Source organism: Alexandromys fortis, unplaced genomic scaffold (genome assembly GCF_014885135.2).
Source record: "Alexandromys fortis isolate MF-2015 unplaced genomic scaffold, M_Fortis_MF-2015_v1.1 scaffold_17, whole genome shotgun sequence".
NCBI classification, from domain to species: Eukaryota; Metazoa; Chordata; class Mammalia; order Rodentia; family Cricetidae; genus Alexandromys; species Alexandromys fortis.
This window is the reverse complement of record NW_026067896.1, coordinates 16,519,304-16,546,465: the sequence shown is the minus strand read 5'-3', so window position 1 is coordinate 16,546,465 and position 27,162 is coordinate 16,519,304.

Below are 27,162 nucleotides of genomic sequence, written 5' to 3'. Positions count from 1 at the left end.
CAGAAAAATCCTTGGCAAGTTCACAAAGTAGGAAATGTCCATCTTCATGCAAAATCTTAAAAATGTTATGCTGGACCTATGCTGACATAAGCACTATTCTGAATAATTGACAGAGAGCTGAAGTATCAGCAATCAGTAAGATATTTAATCTATTCTGAATAATGTGATCTGTTAGGTTGCATGCTAAAATACTGAATCAGTGGCACAGGTCTTGCTAACCAAGAATTTCCTTTAAAACATCAGCTCTCTTCTTTCAGACTCGCCACCTTTGATACATACCCTACAGCTTTGATAACATCTGTTTTCCCGTTATAAACTTATTTAACTTCTGAAGTTCAAGTTGTGCATCTTCAATATGCCAGGCTCTACACTAGGTGCTCCGTGGAAGCCCAATGTCCCCAGTGGCTCCAAAGCAAAATTATAATCTACTCTTCCAAGCTAGGAAACTGACAGTCCTTACCATAGTCATTTTTTTCAATATTTGTTTGACCATAACACATGCCTTCTCTATTAAACCACAGAACAATCCTTTTGTCAAAATGCTTGGCAGCAAGCAAAATGAGGTCTAGTGCCCTGTCACTTGTACCGTGTCATGTTCAAGAATTTGTAGATCAGAAGTATAACCAGCGTGAGTCAATCAATGTGGAACCGTGTTCACGGTTAAGATACACCAACAAACTACACATATCTAGAGTCATTCAGAAGTTCGTTTGCAATTGTATTGAAATTACATTAGAGTCTGCAGGAATTAGACTCAAAAGGGACCAGACAAGAAAACTTCGCTTTCTGCTGGATGAAGAATAGGAAGAAGTGCAGCTTCAGGACTCTGGTGTTAACATCTGCAAATAAAACACTAGTCTGTTTTTGCCTCCAGCACGTTTACTTTTTACCTCAGAGTTACCTATGGAATAGGGTGTTGCATATGATGCTGAAAGTGCTAGCGGGGAAGTATGTTAATTTCATATTCCAACGTTAATGAAACCACACCACTGACTGAGTAACTGATTCCAATTGCATTGTTCTGATCTTGTTCTTTATCTGTTCCCGATGCGCACAGGTGGCAGAGAGGAGCCTTTTCTTCATTCGTAAGTATTGCTGTTTGGCATGCCAGCATTTGAGAAGTTTTAATTGTCTTAGTTGGCCAAGGAACAAAGCATGTTTTACTCTTCCAAAAGAACACTGAAAAGGAAACATTGAGAGGACTGCTCTGGAGCTTCTCTGACCATCAGATGAGAATGTCTTTCTAATGGAGAAGCATGGTCTCTTTCAAAGTCAGAATATGTTAGCCCTCTGATCATCTAGTCTGCAGACAGGTATGAATGCCTATACCTTTGTAGTCATTAATGTCTGTAATCTCTGACAAAATCGAAAACAGACAAGAGCTAGTTCCAGGACAGGCTCCAAAACCACAGAGAAACCCTGTCTCGAAAAACCAAAAAAAAAAAAAAAAAAAAAAAAAAAAAAAAAAAAACNAAAAAAAAAAAAAAAAAAAAAAAAAAAAAAAAAAAAAAAAAAAATCGAAAACAGAGCACCAAATTACGGAAGCCAGGCCAGTTACAGCCACCCTTTAATACACATGCACTCTGTGCTCTTTGACTGATATGAAAAACAACAAAAATGCTGCTCTTTCCTCTGGATTGTGTATTGGTGCAACCAGGGTCACATTGAAGGACATAGGAAGAGTCCTTTGCCCTATTTCTCATTTCAACTTCATTTCCCCCTCTACCATTTCTTATATACTTCTATTTTTATCCTGACTGGTATTTGTCTGTTATGTCAAAATACCATTAAGATCAAAGCTTCTTCTTAGAAAGGAAAATTTCCATTACATAAAAAACCGTTGCTATAAATGCCTGCCTCGTATTGTCTTATAATAGGTGAATTATGTCTTTCCCAAAACTGAGAAATGATTGAGCAGGATTAGAGACAGAGATAACGGCCTTAGATAATGTTCTCTAAACCCAAGAGTTATGTCCAGGTGGGCAGATGATCTCAGGGTGCCTCCCTAGTCAGATCAGATGAGTGGTTAGTGGCTGTGGAAAAGTGTCAGTCCATGTCTTTTGGTATCTACAGATCCTTTAAATTTCATGACAGCAAAGGAAGCCAGGGGTACACATACTTTGTAACTTAGGCATACATTTATTAATCTATACACCTAAGAATCAGACTGTTATCAAGTATCTACCACCTTCAAGTAAGCACCTTCTGGGGAAGTAAGAAAACTAATAAACACTGAGAAGTAGAATAATGATCAAAAAAGCCAGTACAAGCACTAGGTATAAATCCTGGTACCACTGTCAGTGACCCCACAATCTTCGCCAGCCATACAATAGTCACCCACATTCAGAGAGTCTAGTTTGGTTGTTTTTGGTCCTTTCCTGTCCAGTAGGAGTGGGTGAGCTCCCATTAGCTCAGGTAAACTGTTTCAGTGGGTGAATCCATCATGGTCTTGATCTTTTTGCTCACATTCTCACTCCTCCCACTTTTCAACTGGATTTTGGGAACTCAGTCCAGTCTCTGATGAGGGTCTCTGTCTCTGTTTCCATCAGTTGCTGGATGATTGTTATATGGTGACATTTAAGATATTCATCATTCTGACTACAGGCAAGGCCAGTTCAGGCACCCTCTCCTCTGTTACTTAGGGTCTTAGCTGGGGTCATCCTTGTGGATTCCTGGGAATTTCTCTAGTGGCAGGTTTCTTGCTAGCCCCATAATGGCTCCCTCAATCAAAATATCTCTTTCCTTGTTCTCATCTCTATCTTCCTCCATCTCAACTACCCTGTTCCCTCTTCTCCCTCCCCTTTCCCCTCCTTTTCCCTTCCAACTTCTCTTCTTTCCCCACACACGTGCTCTCAATTTTGTCAGGCAATCTTGTCTATCTAACTTTTCCAGGTGTCTCTATAGGTTTTTTTTAGAGTTCACCTTGTTACTTGGCTTCTCTAGGATCATGGAGGATAGGCTCATTATCATTTGCTTTACAGCTAGTATCCACTAGTGGGTGCATATCATGTTCATCTTTCTGGGTCTGTGTTACCTCACTCAGAATGGTTTTCTCTAGTTCCATCAATTTTTCATGTAAATTTCAAGCTGTCTTTTTTTTCTTAGTCATACTCCAGTGTGTAACGTGCCATATTTTATTTATCTATTATTCATTTGAGGGGCACCTAAATTATTTTCCAGGTTTGAGTTATTACAAATAATGCTGCTATGGACATAGCTGAATAAATGTCCTTGTATTGAGCACCCTTTGGGTATATGCCCAAGAGTGGGTCCTGAGGTAGGTTGATTCCCAATTTTCTGAGAAATCACCATACTGATTTCCAGAGAGGTGGCACAAGTTTGTATTCCCACCAGCAATGAAGGAGTGTTCCCCTTACGTCACATCAATTCTCTTAGCCTGTGTCTTTTTTACAGGTGAATTGATTCCATTGATATTAAGAGTTATTAATGACCAGTGATTGTTAATTCCTCTTAATTTTTGGTGGTGGTGTTTGTGTGTTTCCATTCTTCGGGGTTTTCTGGTGTGAGGTTATCTGTTGCCTATGCTTTTGTAGGTGCAGTTAGCTTCCTTGGGTTTGAATTTTTTCCTTCTAAAACTTCTGTAGGGCTGGATTTGTGGATAGGTATTGTTGAAATCTGGTTTTGTCATAGAATATCTTGTTTTCTCCAATGATGGTGACTGAAAGCTTTGCTGGGTATAGTAGTCTGGGCTTGAATTCTGTGGCCTCTTATTTTCTGCAGCATATCTGCCCAAGACCTCCTGGCTTTCGTGGTTTCCATTGAGAAATCTGGTGTAATTATGATAGATCTATCTTTATATGTTGCTTGAGCTTTTCCTTTGCATTTCTTAATATTCTTTCTTTATTTTGTATGTTTTGCATTTTGATTATTATATTGTAAAGGGACTTTTTTTTTTTGGTCTAATCTATTTGGTGTTCTGTTAGCTTTTTGTACCTTCCTAGGGATAATCTTTGTTAGGTTGGGTAATTTTTCTTCTATGACTTGTTGATTATGTTTTCTTTGCCTTTGAGCTGGAGTTCTTCTATCTTTATTTTTCTCAGGTTTGGTCTTTTCATGGTATCCCAGACTTCCTGGATGTTTTTTTGTTAAGAATGTGTTTGATTTAATGTTTTCTTGGACCAATGAATGTATTTCCTCTATAATATCTTCAACATTTGAATCTCTCTTCCATCTCTTATATTCTTTTGATTTTGCTTGCTTCTGTATTTCTCATTCATTTACCCAGATTTTCCATATTTGGAATTTCCTCTGTTTGTGTTTTCTTTATTGCCTCTATTTCAGTCTTGAAGTCTTAACTATTTGCTTCACCTGCTTGCTTGTTTTTTCTTAGTTTTCTTGGGTTTCTTTGAGAGATTTATTGATTTCGTCCATTTTTTTGTCTTTTCCTCCATTTCTTTCATGGAATTTTTCATTTGCTCTTTAAAGGTCTCCATCATCCTCATAAAGTTACATTTAAATTTTTTTTTATTCTGCCTCTTCTGTGTTAGGATTTTGAAGTCTTCCTGTTGTATGACCACTAGGTTCTGCTGTTACCATGTTGCTTTTTAGGTTGTTGGATGAATTCTTGCATTGGCACCTACCTATCTTTTCCTTCAATTGGTGCTGGCAGTGCCTTTGCTTCTTGGTCCAACCCTTGCAGTGGCTGTCTGTGTCTTTGGGAGCTGTTCTTGGTCTGCTCTGTACTGTCAATGCCTGTGTCTCAGGGAGTCATTGAAGTCTCTCTTGGCCCTCTCTATTGGCCTGCTCTCTTGGTTCGCTCTCTTGTTCCACTCTGTGCAGTCACAGCTTGTGCTTTAGAATTTCCATCTTGGTCCTCTCTGTGTAGTTGCAGCTTGTTTTTCAGAATTCCTATGAGGTTGTGTGTGTGTGGGGGGGGAATTGGAGGGTCTGGGGGCAGAGTGAGACTGGTAGCTTTCAGGGTCAGATGGATGGGATGGGGGTATTAGAGACAGAAACTATATTAATTGCAACCCTGTTGACTATTAGCTCAGGCTTCCTATTTAGGAACTCATACATCCTAAATTAACCCATTTATATTAATCTGTGAATCACTGTGAGACTGTGACCTATGGGTAAGGTTCTGGGCTGTCTCTCTCCTTTGGCAACTACATGGTGTCTCCTTGATTCTGCCATCAATCTCTTTATATTGTTGTTTGGTTTTCCTACCTTGTTATATTCTGCCCTGCCATAGGCTGAAGCAGTTTCTTTATTAGCAAATGTTAATAAAATATATTCACAGCATACAGAGTGGAATCACATATTAATAACAGAATTTTCTCATGTTAATGTCAAATAGCAAAGCAAATCCTGGTTACATGAAAAATACCATGGAAGATAAATATAAAAAACAAGCTACTAAAACATGTAAGCATGTCAAATTTAAGTATCTTATTTAAAAGTTCTGATAGACACAGAGCGGGAGTCATTCCTATAAAGAAACAAGCATCACATTAAAGATATCTTACTATTTAAGAACATGGGTTGCTATTTGAGAGAACCCACATTCAAGTCCCAGGAACCACAAGGCAACTCTCAAACGTGTGTAAATAAAGTCCAAGGCGATCCAGTTTCCCATGGCTTGCTTCTGTGGGTCTCAGACATGCACGTGGTATGCATTCATGCATACAGGCAAAGCACCTATACACATAAAATACAACTAACTAAATAAATAAGCAAATAAATAAAATTCACTCTTTCTTCTTAGAAACAGTATAAGTAAAATAAGAGTGGAATGAAATATTTACTGACACAAAAAATTCTTAGTCTGAGGGGGTGTCACTGAGATGACCAAGTTTCAAACATTGAAAGTCTGTCACTGAGCAGTTTATTATAGGCATATTTAAGTACAACACAAATTGGTGAAAAGTTTCCTGGTGATAATTAATTCCTGTGTGCACAATAGCACAATAAACTATGTCTACATAGCCCCTCTTTGTAAAGTATATATGACATCTTCCATAAAGATGAGTACTATAGATTAATTAACTATGTGTGACATCTAAAGGGTCTGGGGAATATGTGGTATGATCTGGATCATAAAGATAGAGCAAAGGTCACCAGACTGTAAAACCATTTCTGCCCCCTCCCCCCAACCTTCTGGGAAGAAAACAGGGTAAATATATTTCCCTTTGAAGAGACACCCTGTGTGTTTAACATGCCTGGATTACCATGTACTTATCTGTGAGCACAAGAACCTCTGTGCCCTCTCCAGAGCCTCATCAACCTACATTTATACAATGTTCAAAATTCTTCTAACATCAAAGAAAAATATTTCCTTAGACAGGTATTGAAGGAATTTTTGCCTGTAGAAGTGTCTTTGAGAAATGCTAAAACAATTTCTTTGATGGGAACAAAAATGATATAGATTACAAGTTCAGGCCTATTTTTATTTTAATTCTTTATTAACTCAAATTAGAATTATAGAATTTTTATGCAAAAGCATTGATTTTAATACTTATAACAGAATTATATTGAGGCCTTCTTGCAACTTATGATTTTAGTTTTTAAGTGAATGGGATCAACAGGAGAAAAATGAAAGAAAAGAGAAAGGAAAAAAAAAAGATGAAATAGTGAAGATACTCAAAACCATAAATTGCAGAAAGTACAGAATACAAAATTAGGAGCCAAGAACAGAACATAGAAAACAGTTATGACATGCTAGGTATTAATCCAAATGCATCGATAACTGTATTAACCTTCAGTGATCTAAACACAACCTATTAAGTAATACAGAGAAAACCCTGTAGATAATCTGTCTACTATATGCACAAAACCAGATAAAAATAGATAACAATAATAAAAATATGAAGATAATTATATCATGCTAGCAATAATAAAATGGAGGAAGTTATATTAATATCACAGAGCATATCAAAATCAAAGTTATTAGGACTGAAAAGGATTATGACATAAGGGCCAAACTGCTTCTCTAAGAAGTAATCTTAATACTATGTACCTCCCACTCGAGAGTTGAATTTTGTGAGGTCAAACTCATTAAGGAAAAGGAGCAACAGAATCTACCATTACTGTTGGATTCTGTAACACATTTGTTTCTGAAATAGATGCAACAGATGGGAAATCATAAAGACATGCTTGAACTCTCTAACTCCAATGATGAGCTGAATATAACTAATATGATAAAGCTTCTTCATTCAACTGTACAGAATACATGTTCTTCTTGATCTGGGATATATACAATCGACCATATTAGGTGTCAATAACATATCTTTAGAAAATCGTTGTGTATGTTTGCTGTTTGTGTGATGCCTATTCATATATGTAAAGTTGCACATATGTGTGAGTGCATATATGTGTGTGTGTGTGCGGGCATGAAGGAAGAGACTGAGATGGAGCATCTTCCTGAATTGTTATCCATATTATCTATTAAACCAGGATCTGTCACCTGAACCCAGAACTTCCTAACTTGCCTAGTCTAGCAGTCTTCTTGCTTTGAGGATTCTTGGCTATGAATACAAACAGGTCCCAGTGATGTTGGAGATCCAGGCTCCCTTCCTCGTGTTTGTGCAGCCAACACTTTCCTCACTGAGCCATCTCCCAGGCTTTTAAAGAAGAGACATCATGCACTGTCTGCCTTTAGAACACAGTAGAATTCACTTGAATGATAGTAGCTGACACTCACACGTACCTGGGAGAATTCCGACACTCCAGGACATTCACAGCACACTTCTACATCACACATTGGTCAAAACAAGTAGTAAAATAAATTTCTAGAATATGTTAATCTAAGTTAAAACCCATCTTCCAAAATTCGTGCAAATCAGTAAGAGCACATTTAGAGGGAAATTTATAGCACAAAATATTTTTGAAAATAAATGCTATAACCAACAACAACAATAAGAGTCTATCATAGTAAATTAGGCAAAGAGAAGAAAATTAATTCCAAAGTAATCAGGTGCAACGAGATAGTTGGAAAGAGGAAAGAAAATTATGAAATTAAAAATAGGAACTCAATAAACAAAAGCACTAGAAATAAAGCTATTTGTTTCAAAACATTACTTCAATTGATAAACTTCTACACCATCTAACAAAAAGGAATACATGACAGAGAGGCATCATTTGTGATATGAATATGATTACAAAGATAAAAATTGAATTATAGAAAAACTTTATGTTCGCATTTGATAGCCTAGATGCAGTGAACATATTCCTTATAAAGTTCACTGTCTGACAAAACTTACACAAGACACAGTGGGAAATTTTCAAAGGCTTATTTCTGTAAAAGACACTGAAATGATAGTGAATAATTTTCTAAATTGGAAGCAACAACCCCAGATAGATTCAATGAAAAATAGACTTCTAGAAAGCACTTAAGAAAGAAAACATGTCAATTGCTAGCAATATTCACAACTATTTTCAAAGGATACAGGCAAAACTATGGAGACAGCACAAAAGGTCTGGGAAGGAGAACCTAGAGAAGCCTCAGAAGATTTTCAGAAAAGTGCAACTGTTCTAAATGGTTCTATAATGGTGGATGTGTGCGTTGCACATTTGTCTAGATTATCAAAGGTGACCTAGACTTACAGTAATTGATGGACTCTTGATGATGTTTCATTATAGGCTTACTGACTCTAACCAAACCAATAGTGGTATGAGACATTGTAGAGTACAAAGTAGGTTATGTCAGGGGAAAGGGTATAAATGAGACAATTCTTTGCTTCTGTCTAATATTGCTGTGAATCTAAAAAGTATCTAAAATAAAATGTATCCTAAAGTTACACTTATGTTAACATAAAAAGTCCCCTCCAAAATAAGGTACAACATTGAATAGCAACTGTGCCCTGTAAGCAAGAAATTAAAACCTGAAACTAAAGAAAAGTCATGAAGGGAGACTATAATACAATCCACAGAATGCCCAACCAAGAGTTGGGGGGACATGAGTACCCACATTCTTCACTTCCATATTTAAGTAGAGACTCAAACAGCTGTTCTGTGTCACTGGGTATTAAAGCCTTTAGGGTCTATAGGAGAATTTGGGAATACCAAGCCCAGATTAAGAGTTACTCATGAGGGAAATAGCCCCCTGTAAAATGAAGGGAATAAATATATATTTTAATGGAGAAAATGTTAGATGAAAAAATTTAAAAAAATCGAATGAATTAACCAGCATAGAAGATAATCTGCTAGGTGAAAAATAGTCCTTACAGGGTGACTTGTAATAGTCCTTATCAAAGGTTTTTTTTTTTTTCAGACTAAATAAGAAATTAAAACATGTCTTCCAAGGAATCATGGGAAAAATGTGTCACCTTAAACCTTCACAGTGAGTGAAGTGCACAACAACTTTTTCCATGAACTGAAGAATGTACAGAGGTGTTGTCATGGCTAATCTTAGTTGTAAACTTGAGTGTTTCTGGAATCAAGCCAAGATGCTAAAAGCCAAGATGCCAGACACTCCCATGAAGGATTCTCTTATTCAGATTATTTTAAGAAGGAAGTCCCACCTTCTATCTGTGCCACACATTCTGGTGGCAGCCCACATAACAGGGCTTTGAAGAAGGCAACTTTAATTTTTAGGGCTTCTTGCCCTTACTCTTTCTGGCAAGTTCATCTTCTCTGTTGTTGCTGTCATTAAATCCTTCTTTTGACTTCTGGCTTAGAGTGAAGGCCAGACTGGGACTGCTGAGACATCCAGTTTGGTGACTGCACAACTATCAGATTCCTGGTGGCCTTCCCGTCATGAGACAGCCATTATTAGATGACTCAGATCACATCCTGTAAGCACTCTCTCACTCCTTTTCCTCCTCTAGAGCAGTAGTTCTCAACCTGTGGGTCTCAACCCCTTTGGAAGTGGAATGACTTTCACAGGGGTTGCCCAAGAACACTACTGGAAAATGCATATATTTACACTATGATTCATAACAGCAGGAAAATTACAGTTATGAAGTAGCAATGAAAATAATTTTATGGTTGGGGTCAGCACAGCATGAGGAACTGAATTGAAGGGTCATAGCTTCTGGGAGTTTGAGAACAACTACCCTAGAAAACCCTGACTAATACAAGCCCTTTTATCATACTCTTCTCCCGGGAACTTGGGACAACCAAAGCAGTCTGAAAAGCTTTCTTCCGGACTAGAGTGAATCATTGAGATCCAAATCTACTTTGTTAGAGAATTTACCTGTGGATAAAACTGAAAGGTAAGCAGACTTACTGTTGAGAATATGATATTCCATAATTGCTTTTCATGTTTCTGATTCATAGCTTGGAAGTAAACTCAGGTGGGCCACCGAACATACCAGAATCCTATGCCACAGGAACTTTTTTGTTTTGTTTTGTTTTATTTATTTATTTATTAAAGATTTCTGTCTCTTCCCCGCCACCGCCTCCCATTTCTCTCCCCCTCCCCCAATCAAGTCCCCCTCCCTCCTCAGCCCAAAGAGCAATCAGGGTTCCCTGCCCTGTGGGAAATCCAAGGACAACCCACCTCCATCCAGGTCTAGTAAGGTGAGCATCCAAACTGCCTAGGCTCCCACAAAGCCAGTACACGCAGTAGGATCAGAAACCCATTGCCATTGTTCTTGAGTTCTCAGTAGTCCTCATTGTTCGCTATGTTCAGCGAGTCCGGTTTTATCCCAGGCTTTTTCAGACCCAGGCCAGCTGGCTTTGGTGAGTTCCCTATAGAACATCCCCCTTGTCTCAGTGTGTGGGTGCACCCCTGGCGGTCCTGAGTTCCTTGCTCGTGCTCTCTCTCCTGGTGCTCCTGATTTGGACCTTGAGATTTCTGTTCGGTGCTCCAATAGAGGAACATGGGATGTACTCACTCATATTTGGTTTCTAGTCATAAACAAAGGACATTGAGCCTATAATTAGTGATCCTAGAGATGCCACAGGAATTTAACTATCTCAGAACACCACCTGGTCTTTTCCTTAGGAGATGAGGGGGTGGGGGTGGATCAACAGGCCAATGAAGAATCCAGGAATCCTGGTTACTGAAGGCTTGACAAGAAGTGTGATCTTTAAACTGACAATGGTTTAAGCTTGTTATAACTAAGAACTGTGAAGATGAGAGGAAACAGAAAAGTGCTTACTGTAGTCTTTGCTGTAACTGATACTACCTCACAAGTGTTCACACAAGCAATCACACATCCAAGGCAAGGCTGAATGTTTTGATATGACATTGATAATTTTACAGATTTCAAAGTTCCAGAATTGTTGCTAAGTTGTCATATCTGTTGCTTGCTAGATTTTTCTAAATCTTTTATGTGACAATAGTTTTGCTGAAGGTCTATGATTTAAAAAATAAATAAAATGAAATAAAAAGTGTTTGTTGACCGGGGTATTTCACACAGCAGCAAATACACACAGGAAAAAAAAAAAAGCTGATTCTAGAACAAAAGTTTAAGGTACATTAAAGCCAACTAATCAATGTGGCTCCAATGTTTTCACTAGGTACTGATTAAAGTTGGGTTTCTTGACATTGCTAAGAATTCAGATCATTAAATCAGAGATATGAGGAGAAGAACAGGGCAGGGGTTTCCATCAATTCCTAAATCAAAGTTAAGAGAATATACTCTGCTGATGAGTACCAACTTCATCTAGTACTTCTTGGTCAAGCAGAGTCATGACACAGAAATTATAAGAGACAACCAAATGGGAAACTCTGAAAAGCCTCAAGAAAAGAAATCTATTGTGGATTCTAGAACAAAAGGAAAAATACAGCAACACAGTATCCAAGAACTCCCTTCCAACAGAAGAAAACACCTGAGATAGAACTGCCCAGTTCTCAACACAGCAACTGGAGAAAGGAGGCTAACTCTGCTGGATCCAGGAAGAGACTCCTGACAGGAAAATCTGACACTATTAAAAAAGATGCCACCCCTAAGTAAACCCAGATAACGGTCTTTTCTTCCATGCCAGGCCTACAACTTCCTTCTGCTACTGAGAAATACCCAAGTGATAGGCTAACAAGTAGGAAATGTGCACACTCATAGAGAATGATTTGGTCCAGACAGCCTTTTGTCAATGAGAGGCCCTAAGGCTTTGCCTGCTTAACCAGTTTCTCCAACATTTTTTGTTAGAGAATATTGGGCAAACTGCCTTCTCCATTTGAATGGCTTTAGCACATTTTCTAAATCTGTGTTAAAAAGATTTACTTGGAGCTATTTTTGGGTTTCTGTTGCTAGCAGTGGTCTAGTACAGAACACAGTCACCAACACGAAAAGCATTGTCCTTTAATTCTTCCTTGTAAAGATTCTTTTATGTATTCTAGAGACTGTGGTTTTGCATATAAATTGCATTTGTCTGTGCCTAGAAAAAGATTTATTATAGTTCATATATTTTATAAACCATAAGTGACTAATTGTACTGAACATATTTGAGTGGTTTATGTAATCTGTCAGACCAAATGAAACAATTAATATGATCTGATTTAAAAAATAGGCAAAGAATAATACTGATAACTCAACAAAGATACAAAAATGGCCAGTAAGCATATTTAAAAAAAAAAAAAACGTTCATTTGGGGAGGAGGGTATGAACCTACAGTTGGGTGACTAGGGAGCTTGGGAGGATCTGGAAGGAACTAGGGAAGGAGAAAAACATGATCAAAATATATTGCATAAATTTTTAAATTTTTTTGCATGTTTTTTAAAATAACAAAAAATCAACATCACAAACCATTAGTGGATTATAAATTAAAATGTGCGGTAGTTGCATTTCAAGTGTATTTTAATAAGTAAAGACTGCCTGATGATCTGGGAGTAAAACAGTCCCATTGGTCAGCCTGATAGACCAGGTTATGGTAACACGCACATCTTCAATCCCACTAGCCATAATATCATGCACCTAATTCTAGTAGCCATACTAGTTGCCATAGAAATCGGGCCTTTAATCATGGTGGTTCATGCCTTTAATCCCAGCCCTAAAGAAAATCATAAAATGGGAGGAAACAGCTCTCAACACAGTTTCATTCTGAGATTCCAGGAGGCAGGATCGCTATTTCAGACTGAAGTCAAGGTAAGATCCATTGGCTGGCTGTTTTGCTTTTCAGATCTTCAGGTTGAACCCAAATTTCTGACCCTGAGTTTTTATTAACAGTGCTTCAATGTGCTTTTAATACATACCTATTAAAAAGGCTCGAATCAGGTATATGGAGGAAGTGCAGTACAGGAAATTATGTGGCAAATACCCGCTCTCATTCTTGATGTGACTGCAGCAATTACTCAGAAAATATTCAGTTTTTCTTCCAAATCTATTCAGAAAACCATTTTCCTTTGTCAACTAGTTAAGTGGGTTGGAAACTTGCCTGTACACAAAAACTTCACAGATACATTAACATACCTAGCTTCCTTGATAATTGTGTAATCATGAAAGCAACAAAAATGGTCCTGAGTGAGTGAGGGATATATAAGTTATGGAATGTTCACAGAATGACTTAATATCAAATATCAAAACCAAAAGAGTTATGGACCCAGGAAAATATATAGGGAGATTTCAATACACATTCTTACATGGAAGAACAATCTGAAAGGGTAAATACATGCCATATAATTTCCAACTCCATGACTCTTTGGAAAGCAAGACTATGGACAGAGAAAAAAGTTCAGTGGCTTCCAAGTTTGAGATAAAGAAGGTTGAATAGTCCATGCACGAGAATTTTCAGAGTGATATAACACTAGACCTTAGATGAGTAGCATTAGACATTTTTTTAAACCCACATACTATGTTGCGCCAAGTATAATCCCAAAGGTGAATTATTAATTTTGATCATATTGGTACATAAAGTATGCCCATTGACTATCAATTGTGCTGCTGCAGTACAAAGCATCAGCAGTATGGAAGGATGCAGGGAGTGTGAGGAGAGCTTTAGTGGAGCTCTGATCTGCTCCTCTGTCTTGTTAGGAAGTAGTAAAGTTCGCTAATTTGGTAAGAACGAACAGTTAAACAAATCAAACAATTCTAAACATAGGAAAAACAAAAAGAAAAACACATCGAAACAGGCTCAAAATCATTACCTGGTATAGTAACTAATAAAATCTACATAAATTACAAATAAACCTAAGAGAATGGCTAAAAGAGAAAAGAATGAGGCACCAAATTCAGGTGAAGATATTGAGCAACTGGTAAGTGACTTAATGCACTTTGAAATTATAATGATGAGACACAGTGGAAACAGTTTGTTATATTCCCATAAAGATAAATATTCATTTGTCATAATATTCAACAATTGTTCACTTTTGCATTTATTACAAAATACCTGTAAATACTATGCACAAAAATTTACACATTGCTACTTAGGAAACCTATTATTTGCAATGAAATAACTCAGTTTTTAGTAGGATAGTGATTTGACCAAATTATGATGTGCCCACAGCAGGCATGGATTGTATAACCAAAGGTACTATTGTAACAAAGTATTGATATATACCAGAGCATAGACAGATCTTTAAGAATTGTGTTGAAAAAAATGTTCAAATTTATAAAGTTATATACCAGTTTGATCAAAAATTATAATTATGTATGAATAAAAGATAAAAGTATTTTAATGAGTACATATAACATGATTGGATTTAAATCATATTCTTAGAATTCAAAACTTTAAAATATGGGGATCATCTTACCTGCTGCTGTTGCTTAGGAATGAGAGTGCAGAAATGAGGTATCTGGGAAGTGTTGATGTTAATATAAAAAGTTGTGTTGGTCTAACTGTTCCATTGTTTAACTGTGGTTATGGACACAGTAGTGTACATAAGAGTCTACTGCGCTGTCCATAAATGCACAAGGAAAGCTGGAGAAATTCTGACTAGCACTGGCGAAGTCTTCTAATAACAGCACAGGTTGGGATATTTTATAATTCGTCCATGGATTCCCTTTTAATAGAATTGAGGAACCTTTGCATTAGACTCCTTTGTATAATTCTTATAAATGCTTGGGGTTTTATTAATGTCCAGTTAAAGTAAATTAGTTAATGAGATTAGAAACTGGAAATGTACAGAACACAGTAGATAAGATCAGGATTGTGAAGGTCACAGAGTTGTGAATGATAGGAGTCAAGGTTAGAATACTCCCTGGATTGTCTCCAAAATGGATATTCCCATAGAATAGTAAAAATTACTTCTTAAAAAGAAAAAAGCTACTGATGTACACACATGCACACTTTGACAATATTGACTCTTTTACCTCCCATATTTACAGATAACATCCACCTAATATAGCAGTCTGGTGTGCCAAATGTATTAATAATGAACTCAATCAGCAGTTGTCTAAATTTTATTTTATATTTGGAAGAATTTTCTCTTCATCATTTAAGAAAATTCATAGAAACAATAAAAGTCATATATTTAACAGATTAATCTGACTATTTTTTCATGTTTCAATGAATTTAAAGTAATGACAATGTCCTAATTGTGGCAAATTTGTCTGTAGCAGCCACCACTCCTGTATTTCATTAGTGTCTTCCTTCCTAACCTTTCATTTCATATAAAATTGGAGTCATTTGCATATTTGTGCACAGAATTCTGTTATGTTTGTTATTATTGTCTTTCTAAAGAGAGTCAAAGAAGAAAGGGGAAAGGACCTTAAAAGACTTATTTTATCATTTTACTTGATGGAGAATCCTGAGGATAATTTAATGGAGCTGGTTTCGCAAACATTCTGACATTCTATTTCTGAAACACTAGTGACTATTAATAAGGCTTTTAATGATTTCTCAGAAAAAATTAGGAAGAAATAGCAACAGATTGTACATTGTGAACCTTCAGGTTAAAATAAAATTATTTCCATTTATACTCAAGTAAAAAAGTGGTCAGAAGTACTGCTTCCATATTAGATTTTCCTTTTAATAATAAACCTGCAAGTTTAAAATGAATATAAAATGATCCAACCCTGAAAACACGCACATGAATAACATCATACAGACTGAGCAGGTTATATTTAGACATGAATATATATAACTATATATATAACTATATATATAACTATATATACATATGTATGTGCATATACATATAAAAACAAATAATGAAAAAAATGGCTGAGGTGGTTTGAGAGAAAATGGTCCAAAAGAGATTGGCACTATTAAGAGGTATGGCTTCTTTTGGAGTAGTTTTGGTCTTGTTGGAGGAAGTATTGTTACTCTGGGGGTGAGTTTTGAGTTCTCATCTATGTTCAAGCCACACCCAATGTCTTAGACCACTTCCTGTTCTCTGCAGGTCAAGATATAAGAATCTTAACTTCTTCTTCAGAACCAAATCTGCCTTCATGCCACCATACTCCCAGTTGCCACGCTCCCTGCCATGATGATAATGGACTAAAGCTGTAAACTGCCACCTAAATCAGATATTTTTCTTTATAAAATTTACTGTGGCATTATGTCTCTTCACAGCAACTGAAACCCTAACTAAGACAACATCTATAGATTTGAAAGAGAAAAGGGCTGTAAGGATGGAAGAGAGAAATGATATAATTATAATCTCAAAATTAAAATAAAGAATTACAACCTTTAAGTACAGTACTGCATGTTCTCAACTGTACAGATGCAGCACACACATATGCATATGTGTGCAAATGCACACACACACATATACACACACACCACACACAGGGAGGGAGAATTGTTTCCAGCTTAAGGTTTAAGGAGCTTCAACATAGTTTTAATTAAAGAAAAAAAAAAAGCTCAAATAAGATTGCTAACTCTCTTTTCTTTCTAACTCTTTATCTTAGCAAGTCTACTGACTTTCTGGGTTTTCTCTGCTCTCACCCTGCAGCATTTCTCAATAGTCCTTGCTCAGAATTGGTCCTCTCTCAGTGAGGCTCTTTTCACATGATTTTAAGCCAAGCAACAGTAGATAACAGTACCACATGTCTTTGCCCAAATCCATTTGCAAAAATAATTTAGGTATGCACATTTGATTGTGCCTCTTTGATTCTGGGTGACCTATTCTGAGTTTTGTACTAATGGCTTATGTCATGGCTATGACCAGAAAAATCACATGTGTTGAAGTTATGCAAAGGGGAGTAAAATCATTTCCATTAACCTACATCCCTGGAAAATTTGTAGTGTTTCTAGCAGGAGGAGAGGAAAATAAAAAAAAATGAAACTGTCACTCCAGGTCATTTATGATGGAAAGAAAAACTAGGATTCCATCTCTGAAAATGACACAAAGAAGAGTTGAAGTAGCTTGTTTCTAGTCACAGATACCAGTGGTAGTTTTCTAACTTATTAAAATGAAAATTTAAGGCTGAGTTCAACTTTGAATTTTTTTGATATTAAACATATTTAAAATAGTCTCATTTTTCTTGTTTCTAAATTCTTTCTTTAATCCTCTGATTATAATTCCGGGTCCATGTTTAACTGGTTGAGTCATTTAACAATGATAATAAAGGATAATAAAACAAAACTCCCAATATATGCTGGCATTGATTGTGGACTTGTACATCAGTGTCAAGAGAACACTCAGATATTTCCTCATGAATTCCCATGTGTAAAATTCTTCCTGGCCTTACTAGACACCCTTGTAGCCCAATGAAGAAGATGAGAGGACTTCCCTGAAAAAGTGAAAGCAAAAGAATTATGTGTTTATTTAATGCTTTTGAATCAATAGAACCAAATATATCCCACTTAAAAATATCTTGAAATTTTAACAGATACGTGCAGAACTAATTTGTTGTGACTGAAAAATATTCAACCAAATGTCTCTTTCTGGGCACCAGTGGTAATTTCTGTTTTCTAATTGCTTCATTTAGTTACTCACTCAGTAATTAAGTAGTTCCTATTTTTGAGAACTTCCTTATGCTGGGTACTGAGAAAATGGAGATAGAATAAAGTCACCAAGTCAAACTCCATTGACTTAATATAAATATTCAAAAATAATTCTTTACTAGCATCATATAGGGAAAAAACTTGTGGACTGTCTCTTAAATAAATCAAAGAGTGACTGACTATTCCCAAGAACCATTATTGGATTAATGAGCAGGCCTTACTAGGACAGTCATTGTTGTAGCTCACAGGATTCACAGGTGGTTAAGATTAGTGATTCCTTTTTCTTCTTGTGATGTGCATGGCTTCTTTCACATTTATGAGAGTTAGCTAATAGGGATAAAGATTGCAGGTGAGTACCAGCTTGATATTTTTTATGTTCTATGACAAAAGTATTTAGTATCTTGACCAAAGGGTCTTATTGTCAAGTTATAGAAGGTACCTAGGAGCATTGCCAATTAGCCTCTAATGTTGGAGGGTCTATGGTATCTCAGTGGGCAAAAGCTGCAAAAGTAGTTTTCTATTCCCACCACTGACCTTTTGTTTATTAGCCAGTGGTGTCTTGTAGGAACACTGTTACCATGTTCTTGAGAAACTCATAACTAGACAGGTCATGTCCCTAAAGAAGAACTATTATTATATACTATTATTATCATCCTTGACGGAAATAGTATTAGCTTGATTGCTAATGGCTTACACCATACTCATGGATCAGTGACTGCCTCAACCTCATCAGAGTTGCTTCTTTTTTGCAGGAGGTAGTGATTAATACAGACCCACAAATGGTCAATGGGAAAAGAATAGAGAAGACTATGAAATAATCAACCCTATGATCAACAGAACAACTCTATCATATGTGGTCCTGTCAAGGCTCAGGGATCATTGTAGAAAGAGGGGACCATTTATTGACTACAAGGAAACGGCTTAACTGACACAGCAGAGTAACTCAACATATAAACTCTCATTAGTTAAGGTAGTGCAAAAACTACACACAAGCCCAAACCAGACAAAATTACAGTATATAGAGAGGACATGGACACAAATTTCTGCCCCAACCTCTAGTATAGGACCTATTGGCAACTGACAGCTTCTATGAGAGAGAGAATCCATTAGTCTTTTCTAAGAGTTAGCCCCTAGTAAGTAAACCATGCTCCAATGGAAGGCCACATGTATAAGAATACTTGGGCATCACATATTAGACTTGATTTTCCTTTTTTAAGGGCTAAGATAAAAAACACAATTTCATATGTGTGAGGAAATAGAGCAAGGGAGACAATCCACCACTGCTGCTGGGAGTACAAACTTGTACAGGCACTATGTAGAGTTTCTAATTTTTTTTTGTCAAAGTTATTTGACAAAAATATTTGAAATATGAGCAAAGAGCTGTGAGAAGTTTAGAGTACAAAGTATGTTTAATAAGTGTCAGATTTTTCATTTATTATAATGGCCAATAATTATATGGCACTTAGTTTTTTATTCCAATTTATCTGGACTCAGAAGTGTCCAAAGAACTGATACATTTACTATTTTATGAATAAAAGGATTTATGCATCAAAAGATGATATTGCATGAACTTTCATAGCAGACTTGAGTTCTTCAGCCTCCCCATTCCTCTGCATCATTTCTTATTGGGAGGAAAACATTATAAATAGGCTATATTTGATCACATTCAGAATTACTTCTGATGAAATTAACTAGGTGTAATTCTCTTGTCTGTGATTTATAATCAAAGTAAAATGGTGTCAGTATATTCCCATTTGGAATATTGCCATGTGTGATTTTTTTTATATATCAAATGTCTACTTTATGATAATGGTCATAAAAGATTCCACCTTATTTAATACCAAGAAAAAGTTTTTCTCTACCAAGCATATCCAACTTTTGGGCATTGTGAACCATTTCTTTCGCCTACAAAGTTAACACTTGAGAATCATACAATACAACTACAAACATAAATCCCTAAAGTATTTCACAATGCTGAAATAAGTTTACAGTTTATCTTATGGTATCCTGAGATGCATGCAGATTGCAGAATACTCAGGCTCATCTACTCAAATGTGTATGGTTTTACATTGGAAGTCCTATCAGGTGTACAGTTGATTACTTTTTCCTCTCCTCAGCAATTCAGACTCAAAATTTCTATCCACTCATATGGAAAAATACGGATCAAGACTGGTAGACTGTGTGTCCTAATTCTTACTTTCTTTTTCAGTGCAAATACGGCTAATCAAAGATGGGACTACTACTTGCCATTGTGGCTTAAGACTCCTCTCAATAAGTGTTGAAAAGTGAATTAAACCAGACTGGCATTAGTATATCAAAGTATCATGGCTGGCATTTTAAGCCTCTTTTCTGGCAATATTTTGCGTTCTTGTTTCTCTCAATCTTCTGTATATTTCACCACTTGGAGATTTTTGTCATCATTCATATATTCATATCTACAGGTAATTTCAAATTCTGCCCAGTCCAATATTGTAGAAATCAATCAAAACATAGCTACTTATACTCTCAATGAGCTTGCAGTATTTTGGTCGCCAAGATAAATGAATAAGCCAAGTTTCAAAAAGTATGGAAATTGCTTCAGTAAATTAAAGTATAGAGTGATTATATTGATGTCAGAAAAGGCATAACACCTATTTGGTAGAGTTAGAACTAACAAGAACAGTGAAATTATGACCTAAGTCTACATGGTTGAAAAAGTATCCAAAGCTTGGCAAAGAAACCTTGGTTACTGGAGGTACACTGGGTGAATTGTAGGGTTTGCGATTGCATTATTCATGGTTTGCCCTTGTGTTAAAGTACTAGTTTTTAAAGTGCTTTGTATATGTAACAGTAAGAAGATTTTTGAAATCATTTTTATGGCTCTTTTAGTTACATATGGCATAAAACTCCAGATCATAATGGGTTTAGATAAAACATGAAAAGAAGAAAAGCCTGGGCTACTTGGGTTTTCTGTGTATATGTACTTGTAATTCTTGCCTCTAAGAGTTCTGATGTGTTTGGGGTATGTTGAAGGTGAGGTGGCGGCACTGAGTCAAGTCTATTGAAGTAACACTCTAGAAGGTCTGGTATGGTATGGCTCAGAAAGAGATGGCAATTCCTATTCATCTACTCAGATCTATTTCCAGATTCTTCTCTTTCTTACTCATAAAACTTACAGAACAGAATATTTATCAGCTTAACAACCACAAACTCTGTGAACCATGTTTTATATTTGACCTTTATAGTTGCAAGATATAATTCACATGGATCAAATATATACCCTAGATAATCCTTATATATTGCACAAGCCATTCTTTCCTATGACCTTCAAAGACAATGAAATTTAAAGGAATAGCTAGCTTCCCAATGTCCACTCCCAAAATATATCAGATTTCAAAGCCATGACATAAACAACAAGGACCTGCCTTTGTATAGGGTTTCTATAATTAATATAGAGACTTCATTCTTTGATTATTTCTAGAGATTCTATGTGTGACACATGGGGAAGAGAGTGATGTTTTGAGGCACAAAATGATGACACTACACACAGGCAGAATATATGTTTACTTTTTACTATTCACAGATTTTAATACAAATTTCATAGAAATGCAAATTCCCAAAGATATGAATCATAAAGCATATATTTTCTCTCCAGAATGAGGTCTTCCTGGAACTATATAGAAGCTGAGAAATATATAAAATCCAGTAAGAGGAAGAAGATATGTGTAATGCTTTCTTCTAAGAATGACATGGCTATGGAGCTCAGTCACTAACATCAGCTATGTCTACATGGACAAGACACACATCACATGAAGTCAAGACAGCCAAAATTCCAGCCAAGACAGAAGAGATATTTCACATGCCCTATCCCTTACCAAATAAATGCTCTTAGTCCAGATATGTTGGGGGAAGAACAACAATTCTGCTTTGATGATGTGGTCACAGGTAGGTTTCTCGGTTCTCTAATTGACAGCCCTATACCCATGCACATATGGGCAATAAAAATTGAACAAGACATTAATTTTGTCAGAAGGTAATATGATGAGGAACAAGGGGAAGCTGGAGGAGGAAAATGGGAGTGGATGATCATGTTTCATTATACACATGCTATAAATTAACAAAGAATAAAAATATGTAATAAAAAGTCCAGAAATGTTTAGCATTGGATTTACAAAGAAAACAATAGACTCTAATTTTCAATGCTGATCAAAATAACAATGAAAGGAGAGCTTTCCCCTATACAACACATACACACACACTACACTCTGTGATGGCAGAATATAGAGAAATGAATGGAAGTAGGTTTTCAGAGCAAAGTCTATAACATCAAGCAAATCAGGAGATCTGAGTGAGGTCTATGAAGCAGATTCTCAGAGGAACTTACCTCCTCTGAGTTTTTTACTTCCTCTTAAGATGGAATGAAGGTGGGTACTGCTCTAAAGAGAAAGACACTGTTGCCAAAGGAGTCTTCTAGGGAAGTAGGACATAGAGCACTACCTTGTCTCCAAATCCTCTTTCAACAATGAAGCAAATGAATACTCCTGCAATGATGTAAATAGGAGAAGCGGGCTGACCTGATACAGATTTACAAATGCAAACATATTCAGGCAAAAAAGTGGAGAAACAGCCCTGGCCCTGATAAGAGAAGTGCTCCCAGTAACAAAAGTAAATAGAGACATGGGTTTTAATCTTCTTCCTGGCCTTAGATACACAGATACTAAGAATCATGGACAGACAGAGACCTGGGATAGAACCACTACTGGAGAGAGAAAAAAAATGCCAATGTAATAATGAATAACTATATCCTATTACACTCATAGATTGGTGCTTAACCTCAGTTGTCATCAGAGAGGCTTCATACAGCTACTGATGGGAACAGATGCAGAGACCCAAAGCCAAACATTAGGCTAAGCTCAGAAAACCCTGCTGAGGGGAGGAAGAATTGTAGGAGCCAGAGGGGTCAAGGACATCACAAGAAAAACCACAGAGTCAACTAACCTTGACTAATAGGAACTCACTGAGACTGAACAGCCAACCAGGGAGCCTCCATGGGACTGATCTAGGCCCTCTATATATATGACAATTGTGTAGCTTCTATTTTTTTTGGGGGGGGTATTTCTTAGAGTTGAAGCAGGGGCTATCTCTGACTCTTTTGATGACTTTTGGGACCCTATTCTTTATACTGGGTTGCGTTGCCCAGCCTTAATACAAGGGGAGGTGCTTAGTCTTACTGCAACTTGATATGCCATATTTTGTTGATAGTCATTGGAGGCCTTCTCTTTTCAGAATAGAAATAGAAGTGAAAAGTATGGGAGGAGAAGGCAAGTGGCAGGTGATTTGGAGGAGATAAAGGAAGAGAAATGTGGTTGGAATGTAAAATAAACAAACAAACAAATAAATGGATCATGGGCAAAAAATGCAATCACTCACTATGCCAGAGAGAAGGCTACAACTAGTTAGAAGTGGACTGATGGTGGGGGCACATTACTAAAGTGTAACAAACCCCACTAGGACAAGAAACTTCTCAGATAGTTTATCCTGAGACAGCAACTTAATACACCAGAGAAACATTCTAAACAAACTTATTTTGATTTATGTGGAGACTAAAAGATCTCTCCCCACCCACAGAACCACCTGCAAAAAAAAATAATGTAAGGTAAGTAAAACAGACTCATCAAATAAGAAATATTGACTTATGATAATTTTTTATTTTGTTTTATGTTTATGTGGATTAAGCACACTAGTGATTGTGTCTCCAATGACCATCAGTATTATGTTACCATCTACTCACTCATAAATGGTATTTAGACATAACATAAAGAAAACCAGCCTACAAATCACAATCCCAGAGAACCTAGACAACAATGAGGATGCTAAGAGAGACATATATAGATCTAATCTACATGGGAAGTAGAGAAAGACAAGATCTGCTGAGTAAATAGGGATCATGGGGACCATGGAAGAGGGTTGAAGGGGAGGGGAGAGAAAGGGAGAGAAGCAGAGAAAATTGTATAGCTCAATAAAATAAATAAAACAAAGAAATTAAAGTACTTCAATTTGGTGTAATTTAACCAAGACTTGGCCCAGATTTGAACTCTCTATTCTGTGTTCCCATGTCTTCCATCCCCTGTCTGTCTATTGTATGAATCTGAATCTTTGACTGTCTGAAGGCTGTCTTATGATATGGCTCGGTCCCTTTGTGTCTGTCCCTGTGTCCCCATCAGTTCTTGTGTGTTTATCCCTAACAAAGAGCCTCATTCTGTCTTTATTAAACAGCACAGAAAGCATCAGATGAGATGCTTTGCAAAATCTTTAAAATATTTATTGATTTCAACTGACCCCATCTCACCTCAATAGCAAACAGTATTATAAACATCGCTGTTCATAAGCAATATCCACATGTCATGTTTAACATTATCTGTAATGTTATGTTCAACATGCTGTAGGAAATATTCATTTCATAAGATTGTGTTCAGCCTCTACATTTTCTGTCTACAGAAACTAGTACACATACAAACTGACTCAGAAGAATAAAGAATATATAATTTAAACTCACAGCTATTCATCAGCTTAGGTTGTAAAAGCTGATTACATGGGGAATCCAAGACAAGTAAGGTTGTTCTCTTAAAGTCAGATTAAACAGAAAGGCAGATTGCTCAGTAGTAGCAATCTTAAGTGTTAAGGGACCCCAATGTGAATTGTTAACTTTGGCTTTGAGGTCCAGCCAAAGTTCCAGTCTCTTATACTATAACAGATATTTTCATAACATTACACTACTTTTTTCTTGATTTGCATGTCTGTGTTTTAGTCGTTTGTTTTATATAGTTCTCCCTCTTCCTCACCCCCTCTCTCTTGAATGAATTTTAGGGTATTTTTTTTTTCGAGACATGGTTTCTCTGTAGCTTTGGTGCCTGTCCTGGAACTAGCTCTTGTAGACAAGGCTGGCCTCGAACTCACAGAGATCCGCCTGCCTCTGCCTTCCGAGTGCTGGGATTAAAGGTGTGCGCCACCACTGGCCAGCTTTTGAATAAATTTTATAATGCTTTTTTAATGTAGCCATTTTTATGAGTTTTTGTAGCTCTACTTCATACCTCTCTTTTCCCCTTTTCTGCTTTTTCTTCATTTTATTTTATAATTATTAATGCCTCTAGTTTACAACTCTTTAATCTGCCATTGTTCTGGGAAATATTCACATTATTCTAGCTTCCTTGTTTCTGAACCACACTGAAAGTATAATTTATGTGATAAGTGTTTTCCCGTTGTTGTTGTCTGTTTCTGCATTTAATATCAGGATTGTTGCCAAAGCATTGTTTCTGTTACTTCTACCTGCCTCATCCATCAAAGCAGTAGTGTAAATTAGAAGCCTGCTTGAGTATTTTAGATAAATAAGACTCACAGATAAGAAAACAACGAAGAAAAGGATGAGCAGAAAGAAAACCCTAAAGCACATACTTCTCAGTCTTTCAGAGTATTATAAAATGAGGGGGACTCTCAGGGGTTTGCTCCACCAATCATAGTATTAGACTGTCCCAACCCCTCTAGAGACCTCAATTTCTGCCTTCCATTGAAACTGTCCTGGTTCCTGCCAGGGCAACTGGTAGTCTGATCCACATCTCTCCTTCTGCTCCTCCAGATCCCTTTTCCACCTCTTTACCCAGCTCATCCCTTGCTCTGTTGCAGAACACCTGGTGTGGTCTCCTATTCCTCTCAGACTGCATCCCCAATGAATTACAGAGATCTTCACCACAAACCTTCCTTCCTGAAAATCATACCAGTATCCCAGCCTCCGATACCAGCAGGTGTTCCCTGTGAACACAGCACCTGAGTTAAGATGAGGTAAGCTAGCTGAAGACCTTCACTATTCCCTCCTCTTCTTTAAACCCAATCCCTCATCCTTCCTTCCACCTCTGCCCATGTCTCCTGTGGATCTTACAGACCTACATACTTGTTCTACCTTCCCATTCCCCACTTGTTGCTCTCTCCTACCAACTCCAGCAGGCACTCCCCACTAACCCATTGACAACTCCTGCCAGGGATGCAGGTAGACTATTTGTAGATCTTCCTCTCCTCCCCTTCTGTTCCTTTAGATTAGTGGTTCTCAGTCTTCCTAATGTTGTGACCTTTCATACACTTCCTCATGTTGCAGTGATCCCCAAACATAAAATTATTTTAGTTGTTAATTTGTAACTATAATTTTGCTACTGTTATGGATCTTAATGTAAATATATGTTCTCCAATGATCTTTGGGGTTGTGATCTACAGGTTGAGAATTACTGTGATGATGTGGGATGCCCCCACAGTATGCTGTAAATATGTTTTACTACAATTGGTTAATAAAGAAGCTGCTTTGGTCTATGGCACAGGAGAATATGGCTAGGCAGGAAAGCGAAATGAAATATTAGAAGAAAAGAAGGTGTAGTTGAGAGAAATGCCAGCAGCTTCCAGAGAAGTAAAATATGAGGTTACAAGTCACAGACCTCGTGGTAAAATATAGACTAATATATATGGATTGATTTAAGTTGTAAGAGTTACTTAATAATAAGCCTAAGCTAACAGACCAAACTGTGTCATCAATATTAAGCATCTGAGTGGTTCTTTTAAAAGCAGCTGTGGGACCAGACTGGACAAGAAACCTCCAGTTACACTGCTCTAGATCCAAGCCCACAGTCTCCTGGAAGCTTCTCTTCTGAGGATTGTCTCTCAAAGTATTGGAAGATGCTATGTAAGATGCCAAGTGAGGGGAACAGACAATATTTCTACCCAGCTGAAAAACCTACAAATCACAACTGTCTCAACAAAATAGCCTTAACAATGCAATATTGTCATTTTTATCTTAGCGTAACTAACAGTTCTCTAGCTGATCTAAAGGTTGGGTTAATAGGAGGAAATTCATGCCTGGTATTATAAACCAAGTAAAAAACTCATGGTAGTCATAAACCTGAGAATTAAATACACTAGTGCCATTTTCCTAAACTGATATAATTTCTAATATTTTACGTATTTATTATCATACCTACAGATGAATGTAGTTCTCACCCATCATCAAAGAGGATTCTTTTTGAAACATTTATAGATTATTACAGAGATCTGAAATGAGTCACAATAAAGAAATTGTGGTATTCAATACCAACTGATACATCTGAAAAGCATCCCTATATCCAAAGACCAGGCAAAATTTAAAAAGAAGTTTGAAAGGCTATCATTGGTGTTTTTGATTTTTGCCATTCTGACAGGTGTAAGATGGTATCCTAAAGTTGTCTTGATTTGCATTTCCCTGATCGCTAAGGAAGTTGAGCATGACCTTAGGTGTCTTTTGGCCATTTGAACTTCTTCTGTTGAGAGATCTCTGTTCAACTCAGTGCCCCATTTTATAATTGGGTTGATTAGCCTTTTACGGTCTAGTTTCTTGAGTTCTTTATATATTTTGGAGATCAGACCTTTGTCAGTTGC